The sequence below is a fragment of the Apodemus sylvaticus genome, chromosome 1 (assembly GCF_947179515.1).
Source record: "Apodemus sylvaticus chromosome 1, mApoSyl1.1, whole genome shotgun sequence".
NCBI classification, from domain to species: Eukaryota; Metazoa; Chordata; class Mammalia; order Rodentia; family Muridae; genus Apodemus; species Apodemus sylvaticus.
In genome coordinates, this window is record NC_067472.1 from 173136480 (window position 1) to 173158801 (window position 22322).

General features: G+C 41.7%; 1 pseudogene; it reads right to left on the reverse strand.

Moving 5' to 3' along the window:
• Window positions 1-1704: 1704 nt before the first annotated feature.
• On the reverse strand, window positions 1705-22259 carry LOC127694681 (vomeronasal type-2 receptor 116-like; annotated as a pseudogene).
• Between the last annotated feature and the right edge of the window lie 63 nt (window positions 22260-22322).

Consider the following 22322-nt stretch of genomic DNA (forward strand, 5'->3'; position numbering starts at 1 on the left):
ATATTTCCTTGATTTCTGTTAGTAATGTTCCTACATTTGCCTTTTGCCATCTAGATCTCACTGGTCTTGTGAATGCAGGACTCACCCTTGCAAGATGCCTCCCTGCAGCTGGCCTCCAGATGCACCGCTGGCCCTCTGCACTGCTTGGGGATGGGGCCCGTGGCCCCAGCTTCTTCTGATCTAGAGGTGGCAACCTGAAGGCTCTCGCCAGAGGCCTCCGGATGGATCCTCCTCTCTGCCGGGTCAGACGGACTCACCGGAGCATGCAGCCTCCCTGTGGCCGGCCTCCAGATGTACCACTGGCCCTCTGCACTGCTTGGGGATGGGGTGCATGGCCCAGGCTGCTTCTGATCGGAAGGCTCCCGCTAGAGGCCTCCAGATGGATCCTCCACTCTGCCAGGTCAGATGGACTCACCTGAGCAAGGTGCCTTCCCGTGGCCAGCCTCCAGATGCACCGCTTTCCCTCTGCACTGCTTGGGGATGGGGCGCGTGGCTCAGGCTGCTTCTGATCCAGAGGTGGGGACCAGAAGGCTCCCATCAGAGGCCTCCGGATGGATCCTCTGCTTTGCTGGGTCAGACAGACTCACCAGAGCAAGATGCCTCCCCGTGGCTGGCCTCCAGATGCACCGCTGACCCTCTCATTTTATATTTTATTATTGTAATGAAATTATGCCCCTCCAATAAGTTGACTTGCTTACACATGAATGGGAGTGTAGAACGAACAAAATCCCAAATGAAATAAAAATAAAAAGCACTTCCCTAAGAAATATTAGCAGGTCACACTGTGACTTGTTGGACTGTCTTTTTGCTTTAGTTTAACAATATGCAATTAATAAACAGTAGACATAATATATCTATTATAAGACTGAAGTCAAACGAATAGGCAAAGGGAAAGTCACAGTAAGTCACAATTCAGTGCAATCAAGGGGAATAGAGGAAGTCTTTGTGTCACTCAATTCAAATAAGCTCTCTCCTTTGTAACTGAGTACTAAAGAGATGGCCAGCCTCCAACAGAGGCAGAGAGGGAGGACTGATGGCCGAGTGTCATCCCTAAACCCAATGGTCAGTTTCTGAAGTAGCCCTGTTTGATCTGTGTGTGAAATTAGTCATGATTTCAAGCTTTTGCATTACACTCTCAGTGAATGGGATGGCTTTTTCCTAGCTAAAAGTTTTGGGAACCTGATGGTTGAACAAAAGAGGGACAAAAACATTTATTTCATGGGGACAATGAATGGAGAGAGACTGAATGGGGAACTTCTTATAATTCAATGTCTCAGTCTATTATTGTGCATAGAAGATTTGGACAGAGTTTTCATGGAAACAGTGAAGTAAATGCAATTTTTTCTCCACATTCAGAAAGTGGAGGCCTTGGTGTGAGCATGATAGATTATGTATTAAGTTTCTCTCCTGCTGATACATTGGATTCTCGATTTAGGAAGAGAACTTTTGGTAGTAGAGATGCTGAAACATATGAACCTGAGAAAGGAGATCAAAAAGGCAAGGCTTCTCCATTTGAGGAGAACCAAAACAGAGATATTAAACAAGATGATAACATAAGATAAATTACAGAGGTTTGCCAAATAGAATGGATGCCAATTTCAAAGATATTATTCATACTCCTGGAAGTTGTCTATCCTCTCCAACTGAAATAGTTGAGTTCCTTTGCCATAGTACAAATCCCCCCAGAAGGATTGGGCCCTCTTCCTAATCTGATTGCAAATAAACCACTTGTTGAGGAGATTTCAAATAGCGAAACTCAGAATCTGGATGCAATGGACCAAGTTGGTCTGGATTCCTTACAGTTTGACTATCCTGGTATCCAGGTACCCGTGGATTCTTCAGGAGCCACTGTAGACATATTTTTACTACAATTCCCAAAAGCAGGTCTTTCAGAGAACTAATGCACTAACAGTTCAGCAGTTAACTGCAGCTCCACAGCAGCAATATTTATGATCAGCAGCTCAGCAGCCGCATATAGCTGGTCCATTATCAGCAGGCCTTGCTCCAGCTGCATTTGTGTCAAATCCATGTATTATTTGTGCTGCTCCTCCAGGCACTGACCCGTATACTGCAGTATGATTGGCTTCAGCAGCAACATTAGCTGTTCTCATCTAGATGACTTGTTTATTCCCCTGACCATATGAACACTTGTGTCTCACCTCTGTTTTAATATAACTCAGTTGCATGTAAGGATGGTAACTAGTGCTGTTTCAAACAGAAAAAAAATTTAGGCAAATGGATGGAACTAGAAAATATCATCCTGAATGAGGTAACCCAATCCCAAAAGAACATGCATGGTATGCACTCACTGATAAGTAGACATTAGCTCACAAGCTCCAAATATCCAATATACAATTCACAGACCAGATAAAGCTCAGTAAGAAGGAAGAGCAAAGTGTGGGTGCTTCAGTCCTTCTAGAAGGGTAACAAAATACTCACAGGAGCAAATATGAAGATAAAATACAGAGCAGAGACTGAAGGAAAGGTCATCCTGAGACTGACCCACTGGGGGATTCAACCCATATACAGTCATCAAAGCCCAACACTATTGTGGATGCCAAGAAATGCTTACTAAAAGGAGCCTGTTATGGCTATCTTCTGAGCCATAACAGAGCCTTGCAAATACGGAGGCAGATGATCACAGCCAACCATTGGACTGAGCACCGGGTTCCCAATAGAGAAATTAGTGAAAGGCCTGAAGGAGCTGAAGGAGTTTGCAACCCCATAAGAAGAACAACAAAATCAACCAACTAAAGTCCCTCCCCCGCCCCCACTGCACCCAGGAACTAAGCCATCAATCAAGAAGTACTTGTGGCTCCAGCTGCATATGTAGTAGATCATTGTCATGTCAGGCATCAATAGGAGGACAAGTTCTTGGTCCTAGGAAGGCTCTATAGATGCTCCAGTGTAGGGCAATCAAGGGCGTGGAGGTGGGAGTGGGTGGGTGGGTGGAGGAACACCCCCACAGAAACAAGGGGAGGAAGGATGGAATGGGGGTTTCTGGGAAGGGGGAAGCTAGAAAAGGGATAACATTTGGAATGTAAATAAAGAAAATATCCAATAAAAAAGGCTTAAAGTTCATATACTGTGGGAGATAAAAACTGAGTACTAAATCTGTAGAACAGGAAGTACATTAATGAATTCTTTTTTTTTTCTTTTTTTTAACTGAGTATCTTCTTCATTTATATTGCCAATGGTAAAACCTTTCCCAACTTCCCCCTCCCAAAAGACCCCTCCACAATGATTCCCTACCCCTCCTGTCTCCCCCTGCCTCCATGTATATGCCCCTCTACCCAACACAGTCCCACGTTTCCCCCAACTTCCCCCCATCTGTTTCCCTTTGTTGTGACCTCTATTGAGCCTTTAACGGACCAAAGACCACTCCTCCCACTGATGCCCAAAAAGGCATTCTTCTGCCACATTTTTGGCTGGAACCATGTATACCCCTTGATTGATGTTTCAGTCCCTGGGTGTCATGAGGTGTCTGGTGTCCGAAGTCATTGTTTTTCCCATGGGGTTATATACCCCTTCAGCTCCTCTGGACAACCCTCCAGATCCTCCGTTGGGGACCCCAAGCTCAGTCCAAGCTTGGTTGCTAGTTTCTGCTTCTGAATTCATAAGACTCTGGCAGGGCTCTATCCATTTGCCTAAAAATTTCATGAATTCATTGTTTCTAATGGCTGAATAGTACTCTATTGTGTATATATACCACAATTTTTGCATCCATTCTTCTGTTGAGGGATACCTGGGTTCTTTCCAGCTTCTGGCTATTATAAATAAGGCTGCTATGAACATAGTGGAGCATGTATCCTTATTACATGCTGGGAAATCCTCTGGGTATATGCCCAGTAGTGGTATAGCAGGATCTTCTAGAAGTGAATTGCCCAGTTTTCTGAGGAACCGCCAGACTGATTTCCAGAGTGGCCATAACAACCTGAAACCCCACCAGCAGTGGAGGAGTGTTCCTCTTTTTCCACATCCTCGCCAACACCTGCTGTCTCCTGAATTTTTAATCTTAGTCATTCTGACTGGTGTTAAGGTAAAATCTCAGGGTTGTTTTGATTTGCATTTCCCTAATGACTAATGAAGTTGAGCATTTTTTAAGATGTTTGTCCACCATCCGAAGTTCTTCAGGTGAAAATTCTTTGTTTAACTCTGTACCCCATTTTTAATAGGGTTATTTGTTTTCTGGGGTCTAACTTCTTGAGTTCTTTGTATATATTGGATATGAGCCCTCTCTCTGATGTAGGGTTGCTGAAGATCTTTTCCCAATTTCTTGGTTGCCAATTTCTCCTTTTGATGGTGATTTTTTGCCTTACATAAACTTTGTAATTTTATGAGGTCCCATTTGTCAATTCTTGATCTTAGAGCATACACTACTGGTGTTCTTTTCAGGAACTTTCCCCCTGTACAGATGACCTCAAGGGTCTTCTCCAGTTTCTTTTCTATTACTTCAGAGTGCCTGGCTTTATGTGGAGGTCCTTGATCCATTTGGAGTTGAGCTTAGTACAAGGAGATAAGGAAGGATCAATTCGCATTCTTCTGCATGCTGACCTCAAGTTGAACTAGCACCATTTGTTGAAAAGGCTATCTTTTTTCCATTGGATGTTTTCAGCTCCTTTGTTGAAGACCAACTGGCCATAGGTGTGTGGTTTCATTTCTGGATCTTCAATCCTGTTCCATTGATCTGCCTGCCTGTCACTGTACCAATACCATGCAATTTTTAACACTACTGCTTTGTAGTATTGATTGAGGTCTGGGATACTGATTCCCCCAGAAGTTCTTATATTGTTGAGAATAGTTTTAACTATCCTGGGTTTTTTGTTATTCCAGATGAATTTGAGAATTGCTCTTTCTAACTCTATGAAGAACTGAGTTGGGATTTTGATGGGTATTGCATTGAATCTGTATATTGCTTTTGGCAAAATGGCCATTTTAAATATATTAATCCTGCCGATCCATGAGCATGGAAGGTTTTTCCAATTTTTGAGGTCTTCTTCCATTTCCTTCTTCAGAGTCTTGAAGTTTTTGTCGTACAGATCTTTCACATGTTTGGTAAGAGTCACCACAAGGTACTTTATACTGTTTGTGGCTATTGAGAAGGGTGTCACTTCCCTAATTTCTTTCTCAGGCTGCTTATCCTTTGAGTATAGAAAGGCTACTGATTTGCTTGAGCTGATTTCATAACCTGCCACTTTGCTGAAGCTGTTTATCAGCTGTAGAAGTTCTCTAGTGGAGTTTTTGGGTCACTTAAGTAGACTAACATATCATCTGCAAATAATGATAGTTTGACTTCTTCCTTTAAAATTTGTATCCCTTTGACCTCCTTATGTTGTCTAATTGACAGAGCTAGTTCCTCAAGTACAATATTGAACCTTACACCAGTCAGAATGGCTAAGGTCAAAAACTCGGGAGACAGCAGGTGTTGGCAAGGATGTGGTGAAAGAGGAACACTTCTCCACTGCTGGTGGGGCTGTAAGATGGTACAACCACTGTGGAAATCAGTCTGTAGGTTCCTCAGAAAACTGGACATGAGACTTCCAGAGGACCCTGCTATACCTCTCCTGTGCATATACCCAAAGGATTCCCCAGCATGCAATAAAGACACATGCTCCATTATGTTCATAGCAGCCTTATTTATAATAGCCAGAAGCTGGAAAGAACCCAGATGCCCCTCAAAGGAGGAATGGATTCAGAAAATGTGGTATATTTATAAAATGGAATACTACTCAGCAATTAGAAACAATGAATTCACAACATTTTTAGGCAAATGGTTTGATCTGGAAAATATCATCCTATGTGAGGTAACCCAATCACAAAAGAATACACATGGAATGCAATCTCTGATAAGTGGATATTAATTAGCCCAGAAGCCCTGAATACCCAAGGCACAAATTGCATAACAAATTACTCCCATGAAGAAGTATGGAGAGGGTCCTGATCCTGGAAATGATGGATCTAGCATTGGAAGGGAATATAAGGACAGAGAAAAAGGAGAGAGGTGATTGGAGTAGGGATGGAGAGAAGAAGGTTTATGAGACATATGGGGAGGGGGGATCTGGGAAAGGGGAAATCATTTGGAATGTAAACAAAGAATATAGAAAATAAAAATATTTAAAAATATAAAAGAAAAGATAAGGAGAAGGGGGGCAGACCTGTCCAGTCCCTGATTTTAGTGGGATTGATTTAAGTTTCTCTCCATTTAGTTTGATTCTGGCTACTGGTTTGCTGTATATTGGTTGTATTATGTTTAGGTATGGGCCTTGAATTCCTATTCTTTCCAAGACTTTAAGCAGAAAAAGATGCTGAATTTTGACTAATGCTTTCTCAGCATCCAATGAAATGGCCATGTTTTTTTTTTCCTTTGAGTTTGTTTATGTAGTGGATCGCATTGATGGATTTCTGTATATTGAACCAACCACGCATCCCTGGGATAAAGCCTACTTGATCATGGTAAATGATCATTTTTATGTGTTCTTAGATTCGGTTGGCAAGAATTTTATTGAGTATTTTTGCATCTTATTTTTCATAAGAGAAATTGGTCTGAAGTTCTCTTTCTTTGTTGGATCTTTGTGTGGTTTTGGTATCAACATAATTGTGCCTTCATTGAAGGAGATGGGTAGTGTTCTTTCTGTTTCTATTTTGTAGAATAGTTTGAAGAGTGTTGGTGTTAGGTCTTCTTTGAAGGTCTGATAGAATTCTGCACTAAAACCATTTGGTCCTGTGCTTTTTTTGGTTGGAAGACTTTCTATGACCCCTTCTATTTCTTTAGGGGTTATAGGACTGTTGAGATGATCTATTTGGTTCTGATTTAATTTTGATATTTGGTATCTGTCTAGGAAATTGTCCATTTCCTCCAGATTCTCCAGTTGTGTTGAGTATAGGCTTTTGTAGTAGGATCTGATGATTTTTTTTAATTTCCTCAGTTTCTGTTGTTATATCCCCCTTTTCATTTGTAATTTTGTTAATTTGGATACTTTCTCTGTGCCCATTGGTCAGTCTGGCTAAGGATTTATCTATCTTGTTGATTTTCTCAAAGAACCAGCTCCTGGATTTGTCGATTCTTTGTATGGTTCTCTTTTTTCCACTTGATTGATTTCAGCCCTAAGTTTGATGATTTCCTGTCTTCTCCTCCTGGGTGAAGTAGCTTCTTTTTGTTCCAGAGCTTTCACGTGTGCCATTAAACTGCTAGCATATGCTCTCTCCCTTTTCTTTTTGGAGGCATTCAGGGCTATTAGTTTTCCTCTTAGCACTGCTTTCATTGTGTGCCAAAGATTTTGGTATGTTGTGCCTTCATTTTCATTAAATTCTAAAAAGTCTCTGATTTCTCTCTTTATTTCTTCTTTGGCCAAGGTGTCATTGAGTAGAGTATTGTTCAGCCTCCATGTGTACGTGGGCTTTCTGTTCTTTCTGTTGCTATTGAAGACCACTCTTATTCCAAAGTGATCTGACAGGAGACATGGGATTAGTTCGATCTTCTTATATTTGTTGAGGTCTGTCTTGTGACCAATTATATGGTCAATTTTGGAGAAGGTACCATGAGGTGCTGAGAAAAAGGTATATTCTTTTGCTTTAGGGTGAAATGTTCTATAAATATCAGTCAAATCCAATTGGTCCAAAGCTTCAATTAGTTTTACTGTGTCCCTGCTTGGTTTCTGTTTTCCTGATCGGTCCATTGAGGATAATGAAGTGTTGAAGTCACCGACAATTCTTGTGTTAGGTGCAATGTTTGCTTTGAGATTTAGTAAAGTTTTGTTTATAAATGAGGGTGCCCTTGCATGTGGCGCATAGATGTACAGAATTGAAATTTCTCCTTGTTGTATTTTTCCTTTGACCAGCAAGAAGTGTCCCTGCATGTCTCTTTTGATGACTTTAGGTTGAAAGTCAATTTTATCCGATATTAGAATGTCTCCCCCTGCTCGTTTCCCCAGACCATTGGCTTGTAAAATTGTCTTCCAGCCTTTTGCTCTAAGGTAGTTTTTGTCTTTGACACTGAGGTCCTTTATGCAGCAAAATGTAGGGTCCTGTTTCCTTATCCACTCTGTTAGTCTATGTCTTTTTATTGGGTAATTGAGTCCATTGATGTTAAGAGATATTAAGGAATAGTGATTATTACTTCCTGTCATTTTTGACGTTATTTTTATATTTGAGTGGTTATCTTCTTTTGGGTTTGATGAAAGAAGGTTACTATCATGCTTTTTCCATGGTGTAGTTTTTCTCTTTGTATTAGAGTTTTCCTCCTATTATTCTTTGTAGAACTGGGTTTATAGAAAGATATTGTGTAAATTTGGTTTTGTCATAGAATATCTTGGTTTCTCCATCTATGGTGATTGAGAGTTTTGCTGGGTATAGTAGTTTTGGCTGACATTTGTGTTCTCTTAGAGTCTGCATGAGATCTACCCAGGATCTTCTAGCTTTCATAGTCTCAGGTGAAAAGTCTGCTGTGATTCTGATAGGTCTTCCTTTATATGTTACTTGGCCTTTTTCTTTTACTGCCTTTAATATTCTTTCTTTGTTTAGTACATTTGGGCTTTTGATTATGTGATGGGAGGTATTTCTGCTCAGGACCAGTCTGTTTGGAGTTCTGTAGGCTTCTTGTATATTCCCGGGCATCACTCTCTTTAAGTTAGGGATGTTTTCTTCAATAATTTTGTTGAAGATATTTGCTGGCTCTTTCAGTTGTAAATCTTCACTCTCATCTGTACCTATAATCCTTAGGTTTGGTCTTCTCATTGTGTCCTGGATTTCCTGGATGTTCTGGGATACAAGCTTTTTGAATTTTGTATTTTCTTTGACTCTTAAGTCAATGGTTTCTATGGTATCTTTGGCACATGAGATTCTTTCATCCATCTCTTGTATTCTGTTGTTAATGTTTGCATCTATGGCCCCTGATTTCTTCCCAATGTTTTCTATCTCCAAAGTTGTCTCCCTTTGTGATTTCTTAGTTGTTTCTACTTCTGTTTTTAGATCCAGGATGGTTTTGTTCAGTTCCTTCATTTGTTTGCTTGTGTTTTCCTTTAATTCTTTAAGAGATTTTTGTGTTTCCTCTTTCATGACTTCTGCCATTTGACTCTCTTTCTCCTGCATTTCATTAATTCTTTTTTGCATTTCTTCTTTATTGGCTTCTATCTCTTGAGTCTTATTCTTCTGAATTTCTTTAAGTGATTTTTTGTGTTTCCATTATACAGGTTTCTAGCATATTCATGTTCCCCTGTATTTCTTTAAGAGATTCATTTATGTCCTTTTTGTGTTCTTCTAGCAGCATCATGACCAGTGGTTTTAAATCCAAATCTTGTTCTTCTGGAGTGTTGGCATATCCAAGACTTGTTGATGTTGGAGAGTTTGGTTCAGATGCTGCCATATTGCCTAGATTTCTGTTATTATTGTTCCTACATTTGCCCTTTGCCATTTTGTTATCTCTGAAGTTAGTTGGTCTTGTCTCTGACTGATGTTTGAGCCTCCTGTGATGCTGTAGGTCTATTTCTGCAACACTGAATGACTTGGTTTCCCCTGTCACAGATTTCTGATGTGCTTTCCTCCTCTTGGGTGCCCTTGGAGCCCTAGTGTGCTTTGCCCCAGATTGTGTCTGTGAACCAGGTGGTGCCTGTGAACCAGTTTGCTCCTTCAGTGAGTGCTTATGGTGTATGCTGCAGGGACCTTTTCTGCAGGACTCAGCAGAGTGCTGATCACTGCTGAGCAGTCGCTCCCCCAATCGGGTTGGTGCACACAAGGCTAGTCTAGCTGCTCAGGCCCTGAGTCTAGGCAAAAGCCTGGAAGACTTAGACCCAAGCAATGTTCACCTCGGGCTATTACTGATAGCTGGTTCTCTCTGGTAGCCAAGATGGTAGCGTGCCTGTGCTCCCTGAAAGTGCCGGGAGAGTCTGCCTGGCTAACAACCTCCTGGCCGGGTTGGCACACAGATGGCCCACCGGACAGCCCAGGACTTGGGTGCAATCCAATGCCTGTAGGGCTTAGACCCCCGCTATGTTATCCTTGGGCTATAACTGTTAGCCAGCTTTGCCTGCTAGAACTCTCTGGCATCCCATAGCCAAAATGGCAGCGCACGCTCCAGGACAGACTGCCGGGCAGATAACCTCCTGGCCTGGTTGGCACACCGATGGCCCCCTGGGTACAGGCCAATGCCTGTCAGGCTTAGACCCCCACCGCAATGTTAGCCTCAGGCTAAGTCTGTGTACCTCGGGCTGTTGGTTCTCTTTGGTGTCTGAGAGCCAAGATGGTGGAGAGTCTCTCATAACTGACTGGTGGGAGGCAGAGTTCTGATGTGGCTTCAGTGCAATGAAAGGTGCTGTAAATCCATAGCTACTTGCAGCCCAGCTGGCCATCGATGGTCAGTGGTAGCAGGCACAGGGCCTGCCAGGACCCTGTCGCCTTGGTTTCTACTGCTGATAGCCCTTCTGCTGGACATGCTGCCACCACCACCACCGCTGCCACCACCTGGATTGCAAGCTATTAAAGCCACTCTGGAAATCAGTTTGGCGGTTCCTCAGAAAATTGGGCATGGCACTACCTGAGGACTCAGCTATACCACTCCTGGGATATACCCAGAAAGTGCTCCAACATGTAATAATGACACATGCTCCACTATGTTCATAGCAGCCTTATTTATAATAGTCAGAAGCTGTAAAGAACACAAATGTCCCTCAACAGAAGAATGGATACAGAAAAACGTGGTACATTTACACAATGGAATACTACTCAGCTATTAAAAATAATGAATTCATGAAATTCTTAGGCAAATTGATGGAGGTAGAAAATATCATCCTGAGTGAGGTAACCCAATCACAAAAGAGCAAATAGGATATGCACTTGCTGATAAGTGGATATTAGTCCAAATGTTCGGAATACTCAAGATACAACTCACAAACCACATGAAGCTCAAGAAGAAGGAAGACCAAAGTGCGGATACCTTGATCCTTATTGGAAAGTGGATCAAAATGACAATGGCCTCACAACCATCCAGTAGAATAAGCATAGGATCCCCAATGGAGCAGCTAGAGAAAGGACCCAAGAAGTCGAAGAGGTTTGCAGCTCTGCAGGAGGAACAATAATATGTACCAACCTGTACTCCCAGAACACCCAGGGACTAAACCACCAACCAAAGAGTACATATGGAGGGACCTATGGCTCCAGCTACATATGTAACTCAACATGACCATTTCAGGTATCAGTGAGAGGAGAGGGCATTGGTCCTGTGAAGGCTCAATACCCCAGAATAGGGGAATTCAAGTCAGGAAACTGGGTGGGAGCAGTGAGCAGGGGGAGAGGGAATGTAATAGGTAGCTTTCAAAGGGTTAACAAGAAAAGGTGATACCATTAAAATGTAAATACAGCAAATATTTAATAAAAAAGAAAAAGATAAAACACAGTAATGGTTATTACCTGCCGGGGGGAATACTATCTCTTCTGTATTGGCATATGGTTGGGTCTATGTTTGTTGAAGATTCATCTCATGGAGACTATAAGCCACAGAATGCACAACATTGTATATACTGTAGCTTTCTTTACTCATGGCTGGGTCAAAAAGATGTCTGGGAAGTAAATCCAAAGAAGAATTGGGTTGGAAGTTCTCCAAAAATTGATAATCAAACTTAGGAAATGAGCACTTGAAAAACAAGAACCAAAACGTAGGAAGATAATTGTCCTCTGGATATTTTTAGGGATTAACTGTTTGGACAAAATTTATAAACTCAACTATCTCTTCGTGGTGGTGTGAAAAAATGAGACTCCCATGAAATGACTCAACCATAAAATAATCAGAATGTCTATCAACATCCCATGAAGAATTTAAGACCCAGACTTTCCATGTCACTAACAATTGTGCAATATGTCTCATTAAACCTTGTGCAGAAATAATATCTCTGTAAACAATTATCACATTTGCTGATGATTCCTCAGTCTTTTCCATATTTTTCCATAATACATTGGAAATCGCATTCCGTGTGCCAGAGATCATTTTCAAAAAGGCTATGCAGATGCCATGGCTCTCCATATTTTCTCTTAAGTCTGATAGAATTTGAGTCCCTCTGTGGTCATCTGGGAGGATCAGACCAACCCAGGACCAACTGAAATGAAGCAACAAAAGAACTATGGCAAGTGATAGAGATGTGTCTTTGGGGGCCATCTGATAGAATTAAACTGACCTCGGTCATTCAAGATAGAATCAAAAGGTCCAAAAGTGACCTGAAAAGATAACAAAATACATTGATAACAGACACAATCCCAGTAGAAAACAGATGGAAACAGTCAAGATGAAGATGGACCCGTCCTCTAAACTCATTAAATTTTTTTCTACAAAAATTGCTGACAGGTCTCTAGTTCCAATAATGTAGCTTCTCTTACCCACCTATCCTTTCATTATAAGTAATGTAAATATGGATCTAATATAAAATGTCTTCATACTTTCCTTTCATAGGTGAGTAACTCCAGTGCTCTTATTTTAAATTTACAGATACCTGTAATGTCAACGAAAGATACCTGTCTCCTACTTCCCAAAATATCTTTCCTGAGGTATTTTGTAGAGTTGGAGCAGTGTTCCCAAATAGACAGATGCTGACCATGATGGTCCTGTGAGTACAGCAGGTGACTTTCTCTTGTGTCCACAGTCACAGTTAGAAAGGGGATTGATTATCCCTGTACATCAAAGAAAGGCACTATAAAGAATATTCTTTTCAGTATATGGAGATATATATATATATATATATATATATATATATATATATATATATATATATATATCATATCCAACAGTTATATTGGGTAGAAGATGAGGGTTTCTGTTGATCTCCTCAATGGCAAACATAAGAGCCAGAACAAACTCATAGTTCTTCAATTTGTATCTGCACAAATTTCACAAAATTACACAGGAGGAAGCCATAGACCACACAACTATTTAGTACAGTGATTTTATAATGTAAATGCCAATGATTCTATGAAATCATTATTACAGTATTTTCTCAGGAATGACTGGTAGTAGAATGGATATTTTAAGCAGATGAGGTTAGTAATATCTTATAGTCATCAAGTTATGGTCTATGGAACTCTAATTTATGATCATATTGCCTTACTTATCTTTCATGTATGCAAAAAAAATTTAAAAACTGCCCATCAATGAGGAATTATGTTTTGAAAAACATTAGAACTCTTGTTGATTGGATCTCACCCTTTGGGTCTCTACAATTATGAAAGAATTATGTATTTTGATCCAATAACCCACTTTTCTGTGTGAATATCCACCTTAAAACTTAGTACAAAATTAATTCAAATAATATATTTCCACAGGTGTTATTTCTATGTATTTTTAATAGGGTGGTATGGAATACACTATGTAAAACTTCCTGATATGGAACTAATGAAGGTCTTCCTGCCTCTGCCTCTCAATTAACTAGATTAATTTATGTGAAACCAGGCCCAAATTTATTTTCTCTTTGTGAGTATTTATGAGTTATGTGAATTCACTTATATAGGTATGAGGTTTTGTTTGGGTATAAGTCCATCAGTTTTATGAACTATGATTGCAAGGCAGCGAAGGATAACCAGGAACAGTCCTGAATATCCACATTATTTTATATGGAGTCTCTTAATCATTTGTTTAATTATTGATTAACTGACTAATTTATTTGATTGATTGAGGCAGAGTCTGACCATGTTGCCTTAGCTGGCCTAGAAAACACTCTCTAAACAAATTTGTCCTTAAAATCAATAAGAATTTTTACATCTCCTTCCCCAGTGCTGAAGAGAAGAGAGAATACCATGCCAACTGACTTCACAATTCCTTTATTGTTTTCAGCACATACACCTCTCATTTAAGCCAGTAAACTTGCAGTGAGTATACTCATAAAATTGTTAGATTACCCCCGGGCGGCGGCGGCGGCGGCGGCGGCGGCGGCGGCGGTGGTAGCAGTGGCTGCTCCAGCTGAAGGACCATCAGCGGTGGAACCAAGGCGACACAGGGTCCAGTTAGGCCCTGCGCCCACGACCACTGACCTTCGCTGACCAGCCAGGCGGCAAGCAACTGCGGTTCTGCGGAGCCTTTCGCTGCACGGAAGACACTTCAGAACTCGGCTTCCCGCCAGTCAGGAGAGACTCACCTCCATCTTGATCCCGGGCTCCAGAGATCGGTCAGACTGAGGTACACAAACATAATCCTAGGCCCAACACCGCAGGGGTCTGAGCCAGACGGGCGTTGGCCTGCACCCAGGCCCTGGGCTGTTCGATTGGCCATCGGGGCGCCAACCCAGCCAGGAGTATTTTTTTTGCCCCGGCCGGCGCACCCGCCGCCATTTTGCCTACAGGAGCCAGAGTGCTCGGGAGGGCAGAGACTGCTAACAAGCGTAGCCTGAGGCTAACAAAACGGGGGTCTAGGCCCCAAAAGGCACAGGACTGACCCCAAGAACTGGGCGGCTTGGTGGGCCATCTGTGTGTCAACCCGCCCAGGAGGTTATTAGCACAACAGACTCTCCCAGTGCTTTCGGGAAGCGCGGACGCGCACGCCCGCCATCCGGGTCACCTGGCAGACCCAAATAACAGTCATAGCCCTAGGGGAACTTTGCTCGGACATTGGCCTCCCAGGTGTTTGCCTGGACTCAGGGCCCTGGCGACAAGGCTAACCTAGTGTGCACCAGCCCGGTTGGGGAAATCGACTGCCCAGCGGAGTGAGCGGAGCACAGGGGAGGTCACAGCAACATTCACCTTCGGAGCTCCCTGGGGGTGCACACGGGTTCCACCTGGTCCACAGACACAATCTGGGGCAAGGCCTCAGGCAGAAGCCCCCAGCTCAACTCTCTCCGCTTCAGATCAGCCTGGGTGGCCGCCACATCTCCAGGTCCCTCAAGAGGCTAGTGGGGGCTTCCGGGCGGCCAGCTGGGAGAAGTCGGTGTGCTCCAATAAATCCTGCGGGCCCCAGCGGGAGCCTTCAGGTGCCTGCTTCGGGATCTGAACAGCCTGGACAACAGCACCCTGTCTACAGGCAGTGCAGAGTGTAAGCTGTGCACCAGAGGCCAACGGGGAAGGGGCAGCTTGCACTGGTGAGTCCAGCACTGACAAGACCAAGTAACACCAGTGAAAGCTAGATGGCAAAAGGCAAACACAGGAACGTCACTAACAGAAATCAAGGCAATATGGTAACATCTGAACCAAATTCTCCTCTACCAGCAAGTCCTGGATACCCCATCACACCAGTAAAACAAGATTTGGATTTAAAATCACTGGTCATGATGCTGGTACAGGAACACATGAAGGACATTCAGGAGAAAGTGGATCAAAAGTTAGAAGCCCTTGCAAGGGAAACACAAAAATCATTGAAAGAAATCCAGGAGAATACAAAAGCCAACAAGGAGGAAATGCAAAAAACACTTAAAGAAATACAGGAGAACTTTGGTCAACAGGCTGAGGTCATGAAAGACGAAACACAAAAATCTCTTAAAGAAATACAGGAGAACTTTGGTCAACAGGCTGAGCTCATGAAAGAAAAAACACAAAAATCTCTTAAAGAATTACAGGAAAGCACAAACAAGCAAGTGAAGGAGCTAAGCAAAACCATCCAGGATCTAAAAACAGAAGTAGAAACAACTAAGAAAACTCAAAAGGAGACAACTTTGGAGATAGAAAGCCTTGGGAAGAAATCAGGGGACAGAGATGCAAATATCAACAACAGAATACAAGAAATAGAAGAAAGAATCTCAGATGCTGAAGATTCCATAGAAACCATGGACTCAACAGTTAAAGAAAATGCAAAATTCAAAAACCTTGTAACCCAAAATATCCAGGAAATCCAGGACACAATGAGAAGACCAAACCTAAGGATTATAGGCATAGATGAGAGTGAAGATTTACAACTTAAAGGGCCAGCAAATATCTTCAATAAAATTATGGAAGAAAACTTCCCTAACCTAAAGAGAGAGATGCCCATGAATATACAAGAAGCCTACAGAACTCCAAACAGACTGGACCAGAACAGAAATACTTCCCGTCACATAATAATCAAAACACCAAATGTTCTAAACAAAGAAAGAATATTAAAGGCAGTAAGAGAAAAAGGCCAAGTAACATATAAAGGAAGACCTATCAGAATCACAGCAGACTTTTCACCTGAGACTATGAAGGCTAGAAGGTCCTGGGCAGATCTCATGCAGACTCTAAGAGAACACAAATGCCAACCAAAACTACTATATCCAGCAAAACTCTCAATCACCATAGATGGAGAAACTAAGATATTTCACGACAAAACCAAGTTCACCCAATATCTATCCAAAAACCCAGCCCTAAAAAGGATAATAGGAGGACAACACCAATACAAGGAGGGAAACTTCACCCTGAAAAAAGCAAGATAGTAACCTTTCATCAAACCCAAAAGAAGTTAAGCAATCAAATTTAAAAAAAAACGTCAAAAATGATAGGAAGTAACAATCACTATTCCTTAATATCTCTTAACATCAATGGACTCAATGCCCCAATAAAAAGACACAGACTAACTGACTGGATACGTAAACAGGACCCTACATTTTGCTGCTTACAGGAAACACACCTCAGGGTCAAAGACAAACACTACCTTAGAGTAAAAGGCTGGAAGACAATTTTACAAGCAAATGGTCTCAGGAAACAAGCTGGAGTAGCCATTTTAATATCAGATAAAATTGACTTTCAACCCAAAGTCATCAAAAGAGACTCTGAGGGACACTTCTTGCTGCTCAAAGGAAAAATACAACAAGAAGAACTCTCAATCCTGAACATCTATGCTCCAAATGCAAGGGCACCCTCTTTCATAAAAGAAACTTTATTAAAACTCAAAGCACACATTGCACCTAACACAATAATTGTGGGTGACTTCAACACTGCACTTTCCTCAATGGACCGATCAGGAAAACAGAAACTAAACAAGGACACAATGAAACTAATTGAAGCTTTGGACCAATTAGATTTAACTGATATATATAGAACATTCTATCCTAAAACAAAAGAATATACCTTTTTTTCAGCACCTCATGGTACCTTCTCCAAAATCGACCATATAATTGGTCACAAGACAGACCTCAACAAATATAAGAAGATAGAACTAATCCCATGCCTCCTATCTGATCACTATGGAATAAAAGTGGTCTTCAATAGCAACAGAAACAACAGAAAACCCACATACACGTGGAAATTGAACAATACTCTACTCAATGACACCTTGGTCAAGGAAGAAATAAAGAAAGTAATTAAAGACTTTTTAGAACACAATGAAAATGAAAACACAACATACCCAAATCTATGGGACACAATGAAAGCAGTGCTAAGAGGAAAACTCATAGCCCTGAGTGCCTCCAAAAAGAAAATGGAGAGAGCATACATTACCAACTTAATGACACACCTGAAAGCCCTAGAACAAAAAGAAGCTATTTCACCCAGGAGGAGTAGAAGGCAGGAAATCATCAAACTCAGGGCCGAAATCAATCAAGTAGAAACAAAGAGAACCATACAAAAAATCAACAAAACCAGGAGCTGGTTCTTTGAGAAAATCAACAAGATAGATAAACCCTTAGCCAGACTGACCAAAGGGCACAGAGAAAGTATCCAAATTAACAAACTTAGAAATGAAAAGGGAGACATAACAACGGAAACTGAGGAAATCCAAAAAATCATCAGATCCTACTACAAGAGCCTGTACTCAACACAACTGGAGAATCTGGAGGAAATGGACAATTTCCTTGACAGATACCAAATACCAAAATTAAATCAGGACCAACTAGACCATCTAAACAGTCCCATAAAGCCTAAAGAAATAGAAGGAGTCATAGAAAGTCTTCCAACCAAAAAAAGCACAGGACCAGATGGCTTCAGTGCAGAATTCTACCAGACCTTCAAAGAAGAGTTAACACCAATACTCTTCAAACTATTCCACAAAATAGAAACAGAAGGAACACTACCCAATTCCTTCTACGAAGCCACAATTACGCTGATACCAAAGCCACACAAAGATCCAACAAAGAAAGAGAACTTCAGAACAATTTCCCTTATGAACATCGATGCAAAAATACTCAATAAAATTCTTGCCAACCGAATCCAAGAACACATCAAAACGATCATCCACCATGATCAAGTAGGCTTTATCCCGGGAATGCAGGGTTGGTTCAATATACGGAAATCCATCAATACAATCCACTACATAAACAAACTCAAAGAACAAAACCACATGGTCATTTCATTGGATGCTGAAAAAGCATTTGACAAAATTCAGCATCCTTTCATGCTTAAAGTCTTGGAGAGAACAGGAATTCAAGGCCCATACCTAAACATAGTAAAAGCAATATACAGCAAACCGGTAGCCAGCATCAAACTAAACGGAGAGAAACTTGAAGCAATCCCACTGAAATCAGGGACCAGACAAGGCTGCCCCCTTTCTCCTTATCTTTTCAATATTGTACTTGAGGTACTAGCTCGGGCAATTCGACAACATAAGGAGGTCAAAGGGATACAAATTGGAAAGGAGGAAGTCAAACTATCATTATTTGCAGACGACATGATCGTCTACCTAAGTGACCCAAAGAACTCCACTAGAGAGCTCCTACAGCTGATAAACAACTTCAGCAAAGTGGCAGGTTACAAAATCAACTCAAGCAAGTCAGTGGCCTTCCTATACTCAAAGGATAAGCAGGCTGAGAAAGAAATTAGGGAAATGACCCCCTTCACAATAGCCACAAACAGTATAAAGTATCTTGGGGTGACTCTTACCAAACATGCGAAAGATCTGTATGACAAGAACTTCAAGACTCTGAAGAAGGAAATGGAAGAAGACCTCAAAAAATGGGAAAACCTCCCATGCTCATGGATCGGTAGAATCAATATAGTTAAAATGGCCATTTTGCCTAAAGCACTATACAGATTCAATGCAATACCCATCAAAATCCCAACTCAATTCTTCACAGAGTTAGAAAGAGCAATTATCAAATTCATCTGGAACAACAAAAAACCCAGGATAGCTAAAACTATTCTCAGCAACAAAAGAAAATCTGGGGGAATCAGTATCCCTGACCTCAAGCAATACTACAGAGCAATAGTGTTAAAAACTGCATGGTATTGGTACAGTGACAGGCAGGAGGATCAATGGAACAGGATTGAAGATCCAGAAATGAACCCACACACCTATGGCCATTTGATCCTCGACAAAGAGGCTGAAAACATCCAATGGAAAAAAGATAGCCTTTTCAACAAATGGTGCTGGTTCAACTGGAGGTCAGCATGCAGAAGAATGCGAATTGATCCATCCTTGTCTCCTTGTACTAAGCTCAAATCCAAATGGATCAAGGACCTCCACATAAAGCCAGACACTCTGAAGCTAATAGAAAAGAAACTGGGGAAGACCCTTGAGGACATCGGTACAGGGAGAAAGTTTCTGAACAGAACACCAATAGCGTATGCTCTAAGAGCAAGAATTGACAAATGGGACCTCATAAGGTTACAGAGTTTCTGTAAGGCAAAGGACACCATCAAGAGGACAGATCGGCAACCAACAAATTGGGAAAAGATCTTCACCAATCCTACATCAGATAGAGGGCTAATATCCAAGATCTATAAAGAACTCAAGAAGTTAGACTCCAGAAAACCGAACAACCCTATTAAAAAATGGGGTACAGAGTTAAACAAAGAATTCTCACCTGAAGAATTTCGGATGGCGGAGAAGCATCTTAAAAAATGCTCAACTTCATTAGTCATTAGGGAAATGCAAATCAAAACAACCCTAAGATTTCATCTTACACCAGTCAGAATGGCTAAGATTAAAAATTCAGGAGACAGCAGGTGTTGGAGAGGGTGCGGAGAAAGAGGAACACTCCTCTACTGCTGGTGGGGTTGCAAATTGGTACAACCACTCTGGAAATCAGTCTGGCGGTTCCTCCGAAAACTGGGCACCTCACTTCCAGAAGATCCTGCTATACCACTCCTGGGCATATACCCAGAGGATTCCCCACCATGTAATAAGGATACATGCTCTACTATGTTCATAGCAGCCCTATTTATAATTGCCAGATGCTGGAAAGAACCCAGGTATCCCTCAACAGAAGAGTGGATACAAAAAATGTGGTATATCTACACAATGGAGTACTATTCAGCCATTAGAAACAATGAATTCATGAAATTCTTAGGCAAATGGATGGAGCTAGAGAACATCATACTAAGTGAGGTAACCCAGACTCAAAAGGTGAATCATGGTATGCACTCATTAATAAGTGGTTATTAACCTAGAAAACTGGAATACCCAAAACATAATCCACACATCAAATGAGATACAAGAAGAAAGCAGGAGTGGTCCCTGGTTCTGGAAAGACTCAGTGAAACAGTATTTGGCAAAACCAGAACGGGGAACTGGGAAGGGGTGGGAGGGAGGACAGGGGAAGAGAAGGGGGCTTACGGGACTTTCGGGGAGTGGGGGGGGGGGGCTAGAAAAGGGAAAATCATTTGAAATGTAAATAAATTATATCGAATAAAAAAAAGAAATTTATATAATTTGATATAATTTGTATAATTTTAATACATGTGTCTATTAATAATAAAAATTGTATAATTTAAAAAAAAAGAGAGAAAACAGAAATTCATACAAGTGAGAGTGAGATATTATAGGAATTAAAGCCTAGTTGGAAACCTCAGTTACTCCCTGGTTACCACGGTGAGTTATCTGCAGCCAGCATCCTGTGCCAAAAAGTCCCGTTGCCACAGGCTTCTGAAGGAATGTCTACACTCCTGTGTTTTGGACATGTTCCTGCTTCCTAGCTGTAATCACACGTTGGCCACATTCCTTTCTCTTCCCTGCAGCTGCTCCTCTGAAGGAACTTCAAGTGTATCACCATTCTGGGAGCCCCTCCTGGTGCATCTGGAACATGGGGAACATTTAAATCAGCTGGATCATGAAACACTAAGATTTAGAGCAAGGCCGTGTCAGACTGCATGCTGTTAAAATATCTCTGCAGACGTCCTCAAGCTAGGAGGCTCATGGCTGTGCTTAAGCTCCTAAGGAGAGGAAACAGAATGCAAACACCTTGCCAGATGCCCCAATGTGGGAACCTAAGGGACAGTAATACTGGTGTTCAGGTCAGCAGAGCCAGGTAGATGTGGTAGCCTGTCGGTAATTCCACTATTTGCAAAGTAGAGATATAGGATTCTTTGAGCAAGCTAGCAAGCTACACTAACAAAATTTACCAACTTTCACTTCCAGTGTGAATTACTGCCAATGCCCTGCAATCCAGAACACTTCAATTTTTTGTGGCACCCAGGTATATCATCGCCTACCCATCAGCTGGTCAGGAGTTTGCACGTTGGTACTCCTTTTCGCTAAACTGGGAGTAATCCAGGGAAGTGAGTCCCTGCCAATCCCAGTTCTAGATATGATAATGGCCTGACATAACAGGACACTTCAGATCATGCCATTCTTGGTCATTATGGGAATAGCCATATCTGTTGGTACTGGAGTTGCAGGGATAACAACTTCCATGACCCAATATAATACATGCACTTCCCAGTTTAAACGCTATCTTCAAGAAATGACTGAAACTGTGCTTACTATCCAGAAACAGATATAGTGTTTCAGAACCAACAGGGCCTAGATATCCTGACCGCTAAAGAAGGTGGTGTTTGCATGTTCCTTCAAAAAGAATGCTGTTTCTACATCAACTAATCTGGGATAGTGAGAAATAAAATCCAGGAGCTACAGTCAGACATAAAGAATTTCAGGGATCTTGAGACCTCCAGTTCTGGGATTTTGGAAAACCCTATATGGAAGTGGATTCTCCATTTTGTAATGACTTTTCTGATCATCTTCCTGGTGTTATTATTTGCTCCCAGCATCGTTAGTCTTGTTTCTACATTTCTCCAATGGCAAATACAAAAAAATTTCTAACCAAACTGTTAATCAGTTGCTATTATAGGATTACCAGTCTCTGCCCACAGAGGAGCCACTGCCCACAGAGGAACTTTTGATGCAAAAGTTTACCAGGTGGATCCTGATGGTGAAAGACAGCTACATCCTAAAACTGATGATGCCCCTACTCAGCAGGAAGCAGTTTAAGAGACACAGTGCCTTCATCCCATTCACTGTCGGCTTCCCCCTCCTCCTTTTCCTTCTCATTATAATAAGAAGGAATGAATGCTGGTACCAGGATCTCTGAAACCTGTAACATCACATAGGTGACAATGTGACCTGTACACCTGTTGTCAAGGCAACATCCACCATATTCCCAGAATCCGTTGGGCTCACCTTTACTTATGACCATATCACCATACATGTATATATAAGAGGGATGCCTCTCCCTCTCCCTCCCCTCCCTCCCTCCCAT